At 43.9% G+C, this 13798-nt stretch overlaps 1 long non-coding RNA gene across 2 annotated transcripts; it reads left to right on the plus strand.

Annotated features, from left to right (window-relative positions):
• Positions 1-2252: 2252 nt before the first annotated feature.
• On the plus strand, positions 2253-5546 carry LOC125532457. Of its 2 annotated transcripts, none has more exons than XR_007294156.1 (3): positions 2253-3612; positions 4099-4864; positions 4962-5546. It is a non-coding gene; the product is annotated as an uncharacterized LOC125532457 (long non-coding RNA). The 2 variants fall into 2 exon arrangements; XR_007294155.1 differs by having other exon boundaries at positions 2253-2542.
• Positions 5547-13798: the final 8252 nt, after the last annotated feature.

Here is a 13798-nt window from a genome sequence, read left to right on the forward strand (position 1 = left end):
ACCCGATCAAAGGGAGATTAACTCTCCACCAGTCACCCATCATATTGCAGTGGTGGAGGAACAATGCGGCGACCTTTCCTCTATCCTGAGGACCAACTATGTCCGGATTCCCGAGCTCTCTGAGCCGGACGCCCGTTCGCGGGAGGACAACATCCAATCCCTCAACTTAGAGTCAGACAGCGGACCAGGATTAGGGGGTAACACCCCGGAACCGGAACTTCAAAATTGGAAACTCCTCGGCCCCTGGATCCCAGATCGGGTAGGGGTTCGGATCCAATTCCACCCACCCACCCAAATACAAGCGATCTTTCCCATATCAGGCAAGAGCCCCAGAAACAGTACATCATTACCGGGCCAGATTCCTCCTTGCGATGAACAAGGTTAAGGACTGTCGCGAGGAAGACGCAATCATATTTTTCTGCAATAATTGCATGGGCAAGGGAATCCTTAACGCCATAAACCGCCGTGAGATAACACGCTTCGCTGACTTGGCGTCCATAGTACGAAAGTACTATGCGATGGAAAGTGCCCGGAAAACCGAAACAAACTTTTGGGATAATCCGGCCCTGAACACAAAATCCAGTCCGAAATAAAAGGGTGCATTATCACAATACACCCGGGTTAACTAGCAAAAAGCAAAAACCCTCTACAGGGCAAGGAACCGTACTGGAGGGATGGCTCAACGGACCCTGCAAAATTCATTACACAGTGGATATAATACCAACGCACAGCCTTAGAGCATGTTGGATACTCCGGCAGGTGGCCAAAAGTGGTGAGGATCTTCTTATTCCACATACCACAGAGCACCATCCAATGGATAACAATACGGTGTTAACAGTGTTCGAGACCATTGCGTCAAATAATAGGCGCAAGCGAACACTCCGCAGCATGGCCGAAATCTGCCACGTAGCAGCAACAAATCCATGGACTGACACGGCTATTACCTTCAATGCCAGTGATGAACCTAAATTCCGAACAGCCCGAGCACCAGTCGCACTGGTCCTCAGTCCAATCGTGGACAACTTTCGACTCACCAAAGTACTCATGGACGGCGGCAGCAGACTAAACCTCATCTATGAGGAAACTCTTCAAAAGATGGAAATAGACTAGAACCGCATCGAGCAAAGTAGCACAACCTTTAGAGGAATTATCCCCAGTCAGGAAGCATGTTGTGCTAGGAAAATCACACTAGATGTGGTATTCGGCACGCCGGATAATTACAGGTCCGAAGAAATTACATTCCAAGTGGCCCCGTTCAGCAGTGGCTATCACGCTACGATTTCTACACTCAACTTTGCTGTTGGTGTTGATGTGATTCCACAACCTTATTGCTTCCGCTATATGGATTGAGGTAATAGTATTTACGTTACTTTACACATGTGATTTACCTCTGTTATAAATCCTTCGAGTACTGTGTGTGTCAGCATACCGATCCAGGGATGACACTTAAGCACAGAGACTTGATCCATTCGGGTCAGGTCGCTACAGCCCCACGACAGAGTTTATACAGCGGCACGGTGCATCGTCCCTTGCCGCCGTTGTCAGCGTAAGTCTTTCATAGGAGGCTCGATTTTATGTTGCTAGGGTAGTTAATTTTTTATTAAACATTTTTTCATAAACTTACGTCAAGATAAAGTATAATTTTATTCAATTAGCTATAGTCTTATTCATATTGTAGATTGATTCATGTTAGTTGTGTTTGTTTTATAAAACAAGAAGAATCATCAATCATGTACTCCTAGAAGGAGGTATGATTCCCGTGCTGAAAAGAGCTCATATATGATATATTTTATAAATTATACGAAATAACAAATATTTAAAGTTATGTAATCAAGTGAAAGTTTGCTTCACTTACGCTGGGTCTTCACTTATATGTATTTTGTTTTTGGAAATTTAGAGCCCTATTTCGATTTTCGTCCCGGGCCCCAAATTTCTCGAGACGGCCAGTTATAAAGTTTATGTTATCAAGTTACGGTCAGTTCAGTTTGCCTTTATATCTGTTGATTTTATGTTATCAAGTTGATTTTATTTTATTCCCGGGCCCTCATATTTCAGCAAGCTGAACTGACTGTAACTAGCTGAGAGCCTTTATATCCGTTGATTTTATGTAATCTATAAATATTGACGGCCAGATTTTGTCCAAATATTGACGGCCAGATTTTTGTACCTTGCGCACATTGTTTGGTCGCTCGGCTGCCTTATGTTATTCTAGGCCTGAACCTTCAAAGTAGATTTGGCCCCATTAGGGAAACCATCTTGTGTCCAGATCGAACAAACAAGAGCTAGGCAGGGAAAATCCATATATGGGTCGAAGTCAGAAACGATATAGGCGTCCAAGGCTTCTATCCAACGCCGGCGAAGTTGCCCGCACTTGCACCGTTCACTCTTCCGAATTGAAGAGGAACGTCGCCCAGCACACCAACGGCGGCGGGCTTCGAGCAAATCCTCGTCCAGCTCACCCAGATAGACAGAAGCCCGTGACTTTGGCGTTGTCCGCCTCTGCTATTTGCTCTAGGCGTCCGTGGCTCCGTGATCCCCTCCGGTACGCACCATCCCATCCCCGTCGATTTGACACTGTTGCCGCTTCTAGGAGAGGTTGGCCCAGAGAGGGGGTCCCTTGCAATCCCTCTCTTTCGGGCTCTTCAATGGCTGTTGCTCCAGCCGTCGCCAGCGCCCAACGGGCCAGCTCAGGAGGCGCCCCATGAACCCAGCCTGCCGCTGAACCAGCACAAAGGCGAGAGAGAGACGGTGTCGAGGGAGTGAGTGGATGGATCCACGGGATGCACTCACAGGGACAAATCCGAGTTCCGGCCGTCAAAGCTGAGGCGCGAGCAGGGAGGAGATCATGTGTTGGGATGCGTGCGCGTGTGGTGGGGCTGGGCTGCCGGCGGACATACTGGAGCTGGGTTGACTGCTTGCGACCGTGCACAATGGGGCTTGGCTCGGCTGGGCAGCGCTTGATGAGGTAGAGCGAAAGGCAGGGACACGGTGGTGGGAGAGGCTCAGCAGAGGTGATGTGTATGCGTCGCAGAGAGATGCAATCGAGGAGTTGTCTGGCGCCTTGGATCAGCCCGTGCGGGTGGTCTGTGCTGGGAGGGCTAGAGAGGAGAGATTGAGGATTAAGGGGGGAGAGAGAGATCTGTAATTGAGCAGCATGCCATCGGGATCTTCTCCTGTTCCACGCCAGGTTCTTGCTATAATTTCCTGCTCTCCTGATTGTAGCGGGCTTCTCTGTAACGATTTTGTTAGGAAAATTAATAGGCTTGATCTTGCTACTGCATTGTGCCGAAGCAGATCTAACTGCCATGTTATCAAGTTACAGTCAGTTCAGTTTGCTGAAAAAACTACAGTGCTTCAAGAATTTGGCAGCAGGTCCATTGGAATCTCGACTCTCTAAAGAAACATGCGTCTAAATGCACAATTGGTTCATGGAGTTTGCATAACATATTTCTTTCCAGAGCTGCATGAAATAGCGAGGAAAAAAGTGTGGGTATGTTATTTCGAACAACAATGACAGCAACTGGATGCAATTTTCAGTAGCACATGTTGAATAACTTGACGAAGCAGCTACCCCTGAGATGGTCTGCATTTGAAAGCAATCTTCTTCTCTAGGTAGGACCTTTAGTCTGTTACTCTTTCAAGGAAACTATAGACTTTCATGCCTAAAGGCTCAAACTGTTTGTGTGACTTTGATCGAGCAATATCCGTGGTTTGACATGGGTTTTCTTTTTTTGGAAAAGGGGGACATCTCCCGGCCTCTGCATTGACATGGGTTTGCTAATATGTTTATACTTTTATTCGGCAAATACCGTGAGGCTATTAGTTGCCCAGGTGAAAATCAATGTAGTCTTCATACAGTCCATAGTAATATATATTATTCTCCCGCGATCAGATCCGGTGCTACTTACCCGGCAAGTTCATGATATTTTTTTTCTGTCCATCAGTCTCGATTCATGTCTATGAATCTTTCTTTTGACAACCTCATGTCTATGACTCTAGCTATGTACAAGTAGTGTAGGTGTATACATGTTCTGTTAGTCAACTATTAATTCACTGAACTGCTGGCAGTTTTTTTATTAGTGTGATTCCCCCTTGTAGCTAAGCAAAGTGATACGAGGAGGAATTGGCAATCAAGGTGGCTGTGGCTCCACCTGGACATAGTGGACCTCCCACTGGACAGAATCAGAGTGGGACAATATTGGTTCAATGGTCGACAGCGACTGTACGTGTACAGACAAGTAGAAGATGACGGAAGCTACATAGGAGTTCGATAGAGTGGCTAGGACAGCTTGCGGAGGGGAGCAACAGGCATGAATTGTACGTGAAGCAGAGCATAAGATGATGTGATATTCGACGAACTGAGCAGGAGGAACAAGGGAGAGCAGTAAAAATGTGGAGAAGCTCCCCCTATTGCTCTATCCCTATCCATCGTGGTTGTGGGTGTGCCCTCTCAAAGGTGTTTCATTTCGTTCTTACCAACATGATTTTAATTGTTTTGTTCCTCAAGTTGAGGATGCTATTCTAGCCTAAAGGAACAACTATTATCTTATACTCATTATATATTTGATGGGTACTTATCCATCTTGAAACTGCAACTGCAAGATCCAGTGTCGCCTACACGTGTTTCAAATTTTTATACGGTAGGCGGAGAAGCTTTGTGCATGTGCTGACCACAAAGATTGTTGTTGTTTGTAGCACGGGCTACTTTATGCGTTGTCTAAATTTTTAGTTTGGCTTCTCACACCATGTTTTGCTTAGCTAAATCTTTGTGTGTGTTCGTGCTGCAAGCTATAATGCATCAGTGGACGAGTGTGGTTTACAAGGAGAACGAGACAGATGCGATCGCTTGGTTTTCTGCTTTCAGGTAATCAGGTTGCCTGCTACAAATACAACTACAGGCTCAGGTATATATGTTTGTTTCTTTGTCCACCGTTTATAGAATAAAACTTCTTGTGTGCCAGATCGCCGGGCTTGCTGTTCATGGTCGTCATGTTCGTGAACGGCGGGTACGCGACCAACTCGATATAGTTCATGCCGTGGTGGATGGTCAAGTACAGGGGCTGTCCAAGCACAATGTTGTGGACATGGTCGAGGCAGTGTTGTTCTTCTTAGCTTGTCACGGTGGGTATCTGCCTCGACAAGGAGTATCGTCCACGAGGTCGTGCCAAGGTCGCCTCTCCATGGCCGGAGGGGGAGGAAACGGGTGACGACAGCAATGGCAGTTCTCGGACCACTCGGTCGGACCGGGCGAAACCCTGACAAGACCAGTACCGTTCGGGCGGAATTATACAGACCGGACCGGCTAAATATACCAGCAGGCTGAGACCGTGCGGTCCTGTTCTGCATAGAATTGGTTTCCGGAGGTGTGGCTGGCTCATCGGGTAGGAAACACAAGCATAGAAAACCTTTATACGAAAATATTAGATCAATTCTACTAATTTACTATGTATCTCAGATAGCCCATATGCGAAAAGGGAACCATGCATGATCGGGATATCATATTACGGTGTTTCCCGTATTATTGATTTCATTTGTTTCAAGACAAAAAATTCATGCTATATTATTCACAACTCTTTTTTAAATTAAATAGTACTCCCACCGTTTCATAATGTAAAACGTTTTGTGAGATTAGTCAAGAAAAATAACTGAAAGCTGTAAAATAACATCTTACATTATGGGATGGAGGGAGTATTTCTCATGCATGCTTTTTTCGGTTCACATAGCATGTAAAATAACTGAAAGCTGTAAGTAGGTAGTTCATCCATCTCCTGCTCCAATCGCAAGCATGGACGAATCTGGCGTCGGTCCCCAGCCATCCACTTCCCGCAGCAAGTGGAAGCCTCGACTTCAATGATGCAAGTCAATTGTTGGGCGCCGGTAGCCTTCTTCACATGCCTGCGTAGTCAAGAGCATCATCTCCAACGCTAGAGCGCTCACGAGCATACCAATCAATTATTATGATTTCTTTTCCTTCCTTGCAATTTTTTTCACCATTTTCTTAAAAATGGAATGATGTTAACTGAACTAATAGTTTTTTGGTGGGGAATTGAGCTAATAGTTTTCAAAAATACATGATTATGGAAGCAAGTAGGAGAGGATGTCAACAATTACTACTTGCAATTTTTTTGTATGTTTGCAATACAACTACTTTTTTGATTTGTCATCTTATAGGTTTGGCATGCATGTGGGATAATGAAGTGTTACTTTTATTTTTTGTTGTACAGTTTGTGAAATAATCGGTACGTGCATGTGGTCAATCATTTTATAAGTTAAAAAAATCATTCAGTTACCAATGTTGTAGGATGGCAATGAACTTTTTATTTATGAACTACCAATTTTTCACTTTGTGTTCTAATGCGTGATTTTTATCTAGGCCGGATCACTTCTCCTAAATATACCACAAAAATATCGGTGACCAAGGAAAGTGATTGTGCTTGTTTCTTTGACCTTGTACATTTCACTTGATCACATGTCTGATTCATCTAGATTAGCTCCATAAAGAAGCATGACATTGTTTAAAAACAATTTATAGAGCAAGGGACATAGAATAATTTTTGTATCATGTTGCAACGCACAGGCAATTTTCCTAGTGTCCTATTAAAATTATACAATAATGTTACAGCAGGACATGAGGGATTTGATGTTATATGTACTAACCACTCTAATAAAAAGTTCAGTTAAGTTTTGTGAGGATGAAGTGTTCGACGATCGAGGAGGTATCGATATGAGAAGAATAAGGAGGGGCAAGAGTTCAAGCTTGAGGATGCCCAAGGCACCCCAAGTAAATATTCAAGGAGGCCCAAGCGTCTAAGCTTGGGGATGCCCCAGAAGGCATCCCATCTTTCTTCGAGAATTATCGGTATGTTTCGGTTTTTGTTTTGTTCACATGATATGCGTAAATTATTGTCTTTTGCATTTAGGTTTTTTTTCTTTTTATGCACCATGCTGGTATGAGATAGTCCTTGGTTAATTTATAGAATGCTCTTTGCACTTCACTTATATCTTTTTAGTATGGCTTTATAGAATGCTTCATGTGCTTCACTTATATCATTTGAAGTTTGGATTGTCTGTTTCTCTACATAGGAAAACCGCCATTTGTAGAATGATCCTTTGCTTCACTTATATTTGTTAGTGCATGGAAAATCTTTTGTAGAAAGAATTAAACTCTCAAGGTTCACTTATATCTATTTAGAGAGTCAACAGGAATTGGTCATTCACATGGTTAGTCATAAAATCCTACATAAAACTTGTAGATCACTGAATATGATATGTTTGATTCCTTGCGATAGTTTTGCAATATAGAGATGGTAATGTGTGGGAGGTACTAGTGAATGGTTGTGGTTTAGTAAGAATATTGGTATTAAGGTTTGTGATCCCCTAAGCATGCACATATAGTCTATAGTTATGCGACGAAGTTATATCCTACTCATGCTAGTATTTTGTGTTAATTATTCGCAATGCATGATTATGACCGTTTTTGCTCTCTGGCTGGTTGCTTCTCAATCTATTTGCTAGCTTTTACCTGTACTAAGTAGGATTACTGCTTGTGCATCCATACCCTTAAACCAAAGTTGTTCTAGATGAGTCCACCATATCTACCTATATGCGGTATTACTCAGCCATTCCAAGTAAAAATCTGCATCTGCCACCTCTAATTATTCAAATAAGCATCCGTTTTGTGTGCCCGTACCGCTCATGTAGCGGCAGGGGGTGGTCAGTATCTTCCATGCTAAGCAGGTTATTCTCACGATGGGTGTTTATTCACTTGTCATTGCACGAGAGATGCTGGTATTTGGGATGCCCAGTCCTATGATCAATACGAAAAAATAACAAAACAAACTCCCCCGGCTTGTGTTTGAATGGTTGAGGGGGACTAAACTTTACCTTTTCGCTTGGGAACCGCCAATAATGTGTTTAGCATGGAAGATATTGAGAACTCCCGGTCGTTATGTTGACAGGAAAAGTACAACTCCCAAAATGTATGCATACCTATTTTAAGCTTCGAGCTCTGGCACCTTGGCAAATCCCTGCTTGCCTCTGTGAAGGGCATATCTATTTACTTTATGTTATTTACTTTTATTGTTGAGTCATCACCTTCTCATTCAAGCACCAGTTGGAGAGCACTATTGTCATTTTTATGCATTGAGTATAGTTAATGTTGTGTGCATCATGACTGGATCAATGACTGAGCATGACGGGCTAGGGATACATCATTCTTTAGCATTTCTATTCTGAAAGGCATGATTCTTTGTTGGTATGACTGAGTATTGATGTCTTTGTGTCAAATTATAGACTATTGTTTTGAATCAGTCGTATCTTAATATTCATGCCATGATTAGATTACATGATCAAGATTATGCTAGGTAGCATTCAACATCAACAATTATCTTTTTATCATTTACCCACTGGAGGACGAGTAGGATTAAGCTTGGAGATGCTGATACGTCTCCGTCGTATCTTTAATATTTGATTGTTTCATGCCAATATTCTACAACTTTCATATACTTTTGGCAACATTTTATATTATTTTTGGGACTAACATATTCATCCAGTGCCCAGTGCCAGTTCCTATTTGTTGCGTGTTTTTTGTTTTGCAGAATATCCATATCAAATGAAGTCCAAACACGATAAAAATTCACGGAGATTTATTTTGGAATATTCGTGATTTTTGGGAAAAAGAATCAACGCGAGACGATGCCCGAGGGGGGCATAAGCCCATGGGGCACACCCCTACATAGGGCACCTGTCAGGCTTGTGGGTCCCTTGTAAGGCGGTTGGTTCCCTTCTTTCACCGCAAAAAATATAATATCTGGAAGAAAATCATGTTAAAATTTCGGCCCAATCAGAGTTACGAATCTCCAAGAATTAAGAAACGGTAAAGGGCCAGAAAATAGGAACGCGGAACAGAAGAAAATAGAGAGAGAGAGAGAGAGATCCAATCTTGGAGGGGCTCTCACCCCTCCACTGCCATGGCAGCCATGGACTAGAGGGGAAAATCTCCTCCCATCTAGGGGAGAGGCCAAGGAAGAAGAATAAGGAGTGGGCTCTCTCCCAGTGGCGCCGAAGTGCCACCGGGGCAACCCTCGTGATGACGATCTACACCAACAACTTCGTCGCCGTCATCATCAATTCTCTCCCCTTCTATGCAGCTGCATAAAACCTCCTCTCCTCGCTGTAATATCTACTTAAACATGGTGCTTAACGCTATATATTATTATCCAATGATGTATGGCTATCATATGATGTTTGAGTATATCCGTTTTGTCCTATGGGTTGATTGATGACCGTGATTGGTTTGAGTTGTATGTTTTATTTTGGTGCTGTCCTATGCTGCGTCCCGTCTCGCGCAAGCGTGACGGGTCCCCGCTCTAGGGTGTTGCAATACGTTCATGATTCTCTTATGATGGGTGGAGTGAGTGACTAAAACACATACCCGAGTAAGGGGGTTGTTGCGTATGGGAGTAAAGAGGACTTGATACTTAATGCTATGGTTGGGTTTTACCTTAATGATCTTTGGTAGTTGTGGATGCCTGCTAGAGTTCCAATCATAAGTGCATATGATCCAAGTACGGAAAGTATGTTAGCTCATGCCTCTCCCTCGTATAAAATTGCAATAACGATTATCGGTCTAGTTATCGATTGCCTGGGGACAAAATCCTTCTCTTGTGTTACAAAAATCTTTCTAGTAAACAACTAACTTTTATTATTTTGCAAAATACTCCTAGTTTTATTTCTGCTAAGTAATTCTAGTTTTATTCTTGCAAACTTGTCCTACACCTACAAAATAGTTTCATACTTGTTCTAGGTAAAGCGAACGTTAAGTGTGCGTAGAGTTGTATCGGTGGTCGATAGAATTTGAAGGGAATATAAATCCTACCTTTAGCTCCTCGTTGGGTTCGATACTCTTATTTATCGAAAAAGCTACAATTGATCCCATGTACTTGTGGGTTATCAGTGATACGACTGGAGAAGGAGGGGGATTTCGGCAGCCTCTAGGCGTTGTCAGGGCGAGCGTGCGGTTGTTCAAAAGTGGGTGCGTTGGCCGGTGCAGGTCCTGGCGAGGATGATGGCACCATGGACGGTCGCGGCCACCTCCTTGGCGCACTTGACGCCGAGGCCGACGTCGCCATCACTGTTGATGATGACGACGGGCGCCTCGGAGCAGGCGCGCCTCTTCTGGATGGCGCGATCTCCCTCACCCTGGCTTTTTGTCCCAGTTTTTGAAACAGAATCATGCGGCATAGCGGCGCAGGAGTAGCAAGAATATCATTCAATATGCATGTCTTAGTTTGTAATAGGTTAAGAGCTGCTGTCAGCAACTCTTTTTAACCCATTCTAAGCGTGTGCAAGAAACATCCTTCTCCCCAAGTCTTTATCTATGTTTAGGAGAATCCCACATTGTTCGGGAGACTACCTGTGATCATAAGAACATACAACGTGGATATGTTGGAGCGGATCCAGAACGCAGCGTGTAGGTTTTGCTTCTCAGGGTGACTTTATTTACCAGGAGTAGTTCACGGCGTGACACTTCCCGAGGAGCCCCTGTTTCACGGATGGGCCTTGCATAGGACAAAATCGCTTTGTGAAGAATGACCCGCCGAGTTGAATCGACGGGGCCTCTGCTCCCATCCTAACTTGGCTAATACACATGGGGAGGGGCAACATCCCGTGACTTGGGGAAGCAAGTTCGTGATGACCCACAAGTATAGGAGATCAATGGTAGCTCTTTTCTATAAGTACGAGTGTCGAACCCAACGAGGAGCAGAAGGAAATGACAAGTGGTTTTCAGCAAGGAAATGTCTGCAGGTGCTGAAATTGTAAGTAGCAGAGTAGTTTGATAGAAAGATAATTTGTAACGAGCAAGTAACGATAGTAGCAATAGAAGTGCAGCAAGGTAGCCCAATCCTTTTGAGGCAAAGGACAGGCCAAAACGGTCTCTTATGATAAGCAAAGTGTTCTTGAGGGTACACGGGATTTTCATCTAGTCACTTTCATCATGTTGGTTTAATTCGTGTTCGGTACTTTGGTAATTTGATATGTGGGTGGACCTGTGCTTAGGTGTTGTTCTTACTTGAACAAACCACCTACTTATGATTAACCCTCCCGCAAGCATCCGCAACTACGAGAAAATTATTAAGAATAAATTCTAACCATAGCATTAAACTTTTGGATCCAATCGGTCCCTTACGGAATAGCCCACAAACTAGGGTTTAATCTTCTTTCACTCTCGCAACCCATCATCTAATTGCTACTCCACAATTCATTCCCTTAGGCCCAATGGTGAAGTGTCATGTAGTCGATGTTCACATGACACCACTAAGGGAATCACAACATACATAATATCAAAATATCGAACACATATCAAGTTCACATGATTACTTGCAACATGATTTCTCTCGTGACCTCAAGAACAAAGTAACTACTCAGAAATGATAATCATGCTCAAGATCAGAGGGGTATTAATAGCATATTGGATATGAACATATAATCTTCCACCAAATAAACCATATAGTAATCAACTACAAGATGTAATCAACACTACTAGTCACCCACAAGCACCAATCTATAGTTCCGGTAACAAGATTGAACACAGGAGATGAACTAGGGTTTGAGATGAGATGGTGTTGTTGAAGATGTTGATGGAGATTGCCCTCCCCAAGATGGGAGAGTTGTTGTGATGATGATGATGACGATGATTTCCCCCTCCGGGAGGGAAGTTCCCCTGGCAGAATCGCTCCACCGGAGGGCAAAAGTGCTCCTGCCCAAGTTCCGCCTCGAGACGGCGGCGCTCCGTCCAGAAAGGCCTCTCCTTATTTTTTCTAGGTCAAAATGACTTATATACCAGAAGATGAGCACTGGAGGTGGCCCTGGGTGAGCACAACCCACCAGGGCGCGCCTGGCTTCCTGGCGCGCCCAGGTGGGTTGTGCCACCTGGTGGGGCCCCTCTGGTAGTTATTTGCTCCAATATTCATCATATATTTGATAAAAAAATCTTCGTGAAGTTCCAGCTTGTTTGGAGTTGTGCAGAATAGGTGGTCTGACGTAACTTTTCCAGGTCCAGATTTCCAGCTACCGGAATTCTCCCTCTTTGTGTGTACATTGTAAATTATGAGAGAAAAGGCATTAGAATTACACCAAAAAGAATTATTATGCATAAAAAACATCATAAATAACATTAAGGAAACATGATGCAAAATGGACGTATCAGTTCGCATGGGTTGCGTCCCGAGAATGGGTCCTTCACGACCATGTGTGGTGTGTTGCTGAGGCTCCACATGCGTACTTGGTCAAGTAGGGAAACAAGCACTGGGCGACAGAAGGAACAACAAAAACAACGTAGTATAGGTACGCCATGGCACTCCTTCTTAAATGGGGAGCTCCCGGATACATGGTAGTCGAGGTACTTAGCTTTTTAACATTAGCTAGGAGGATCTGAGCCTGGCTTGTCGTGGAGCCACAGCTCTCCGGGTGGCCCGCGACTCCCGGGTAGGTGATGTCTACTACACAACTTGTTCTTGTAGACTCATGTTGGGCCTCCAAGCGTAGAGTTTTGTAGGATAGTAGCAATTTTCCCTCAAGTGGATGACCTAAGGTTTATCAATCTATGGGAGGCGTAGGATGAAGATGGTCTCTCTCAAACAACCGTGCAACTAAATAAAGGAAAAAAAACCTTGTGTCCCCAACACACCAAATACAATGGTAAATTGTATAGGTGCACTAGTTTGGCGAAGAGATGGTGATACAGGTGTAGTAATGATAGTAGATATTGATTTTTGTAATAGGAACGATAAAAAATAGTAAGGTAGCAAGTAACAAAAGTGATCACAAACATTATAGAAATGCTTGAAAATGAGGCCTAGGGTCCATACTTTCACTAGTGCAATATCTGAACAATGGTAATACAATTGGATCATATAACCGTCCCTCAACGTGCGATGAAGAATCACTCCGAAGTTCCTATCACTACAAAAAAATACACTTTCGTGATGATACGTGTTTGTCATAGTAGGTCGCTTTTTTGTCATGCATGTACATCCATGACAAATTTATGACAGAATCAAGATAGTCATACCTGTGCTGTCGTAGAAGTGTTACATGACATTACCAAAATTATCATCACGGAAGTTTCCACTTCCATGACGATAAATCGTGCGTCACAGAAGTGCTTTCGTCAAGGGTGACCGACACATGGCATCCACCGTAACGGAACGCCGTTAAGCTATCGGGTCGGGTTTTGGATCCGATAACCCATTAACAGCCCCGACTAATGGGGATTTTCCACGTGTAAAATCATCATTGGCTAGAGGAAACATGTGTCGGCTCATCGTCGGGACAGATGTCATCCACTCACTGGACAGAAGTCAACTATGATACGTCGACACGTGGCATGGCCCAACAAGTTTAAATGGGCTAGCCCAACTAAAGGCCCACAAGATTTTGCGGACCATAATGGGCCGGCCCAGCTAAAGGCCCATGAGATTTTGCGGACCATAATGGGCTGGCCCAGATAAAGGCCCACAAGAATTCACGGGGCATAATGGGCCGGCCCAGGTAAAGGCCCACAAGATTTTCGTGTGCCATAATAGGCCGGCCCAGGTAAAGGCCCACAAGATTTTCGTGTGCCATAATAGGCCGGCCCAGGTAAAGGCCCACAATGACTCTAGCCCATAATGAATAGTAATTTTCTTTATACCCGTTAACGGTCCGTGATTTACATGGGCCGTTTCCAGCCCGTGTTAGCTTTCGGCCTATTGACGGCCCATACGTTCTTGGGCTCCTTTTCGGCCCTCGATTACTT

This window comes from Triticum urartu, unplaced genomic scaffold (assembly GCF_003073215.2).
Source record: "Triticum urartu cultivar G1812 unplaced genomic scaffold, Tu2.1 TuUngrouped_contig_9987, whole genome shotgun sequence".
Lineage (NCBI taxonomy): Eukaryota > Viridiplantae > Streptophyta > Magnoliopsida > Poales > Poaceae > Triticum > Triticum urartu.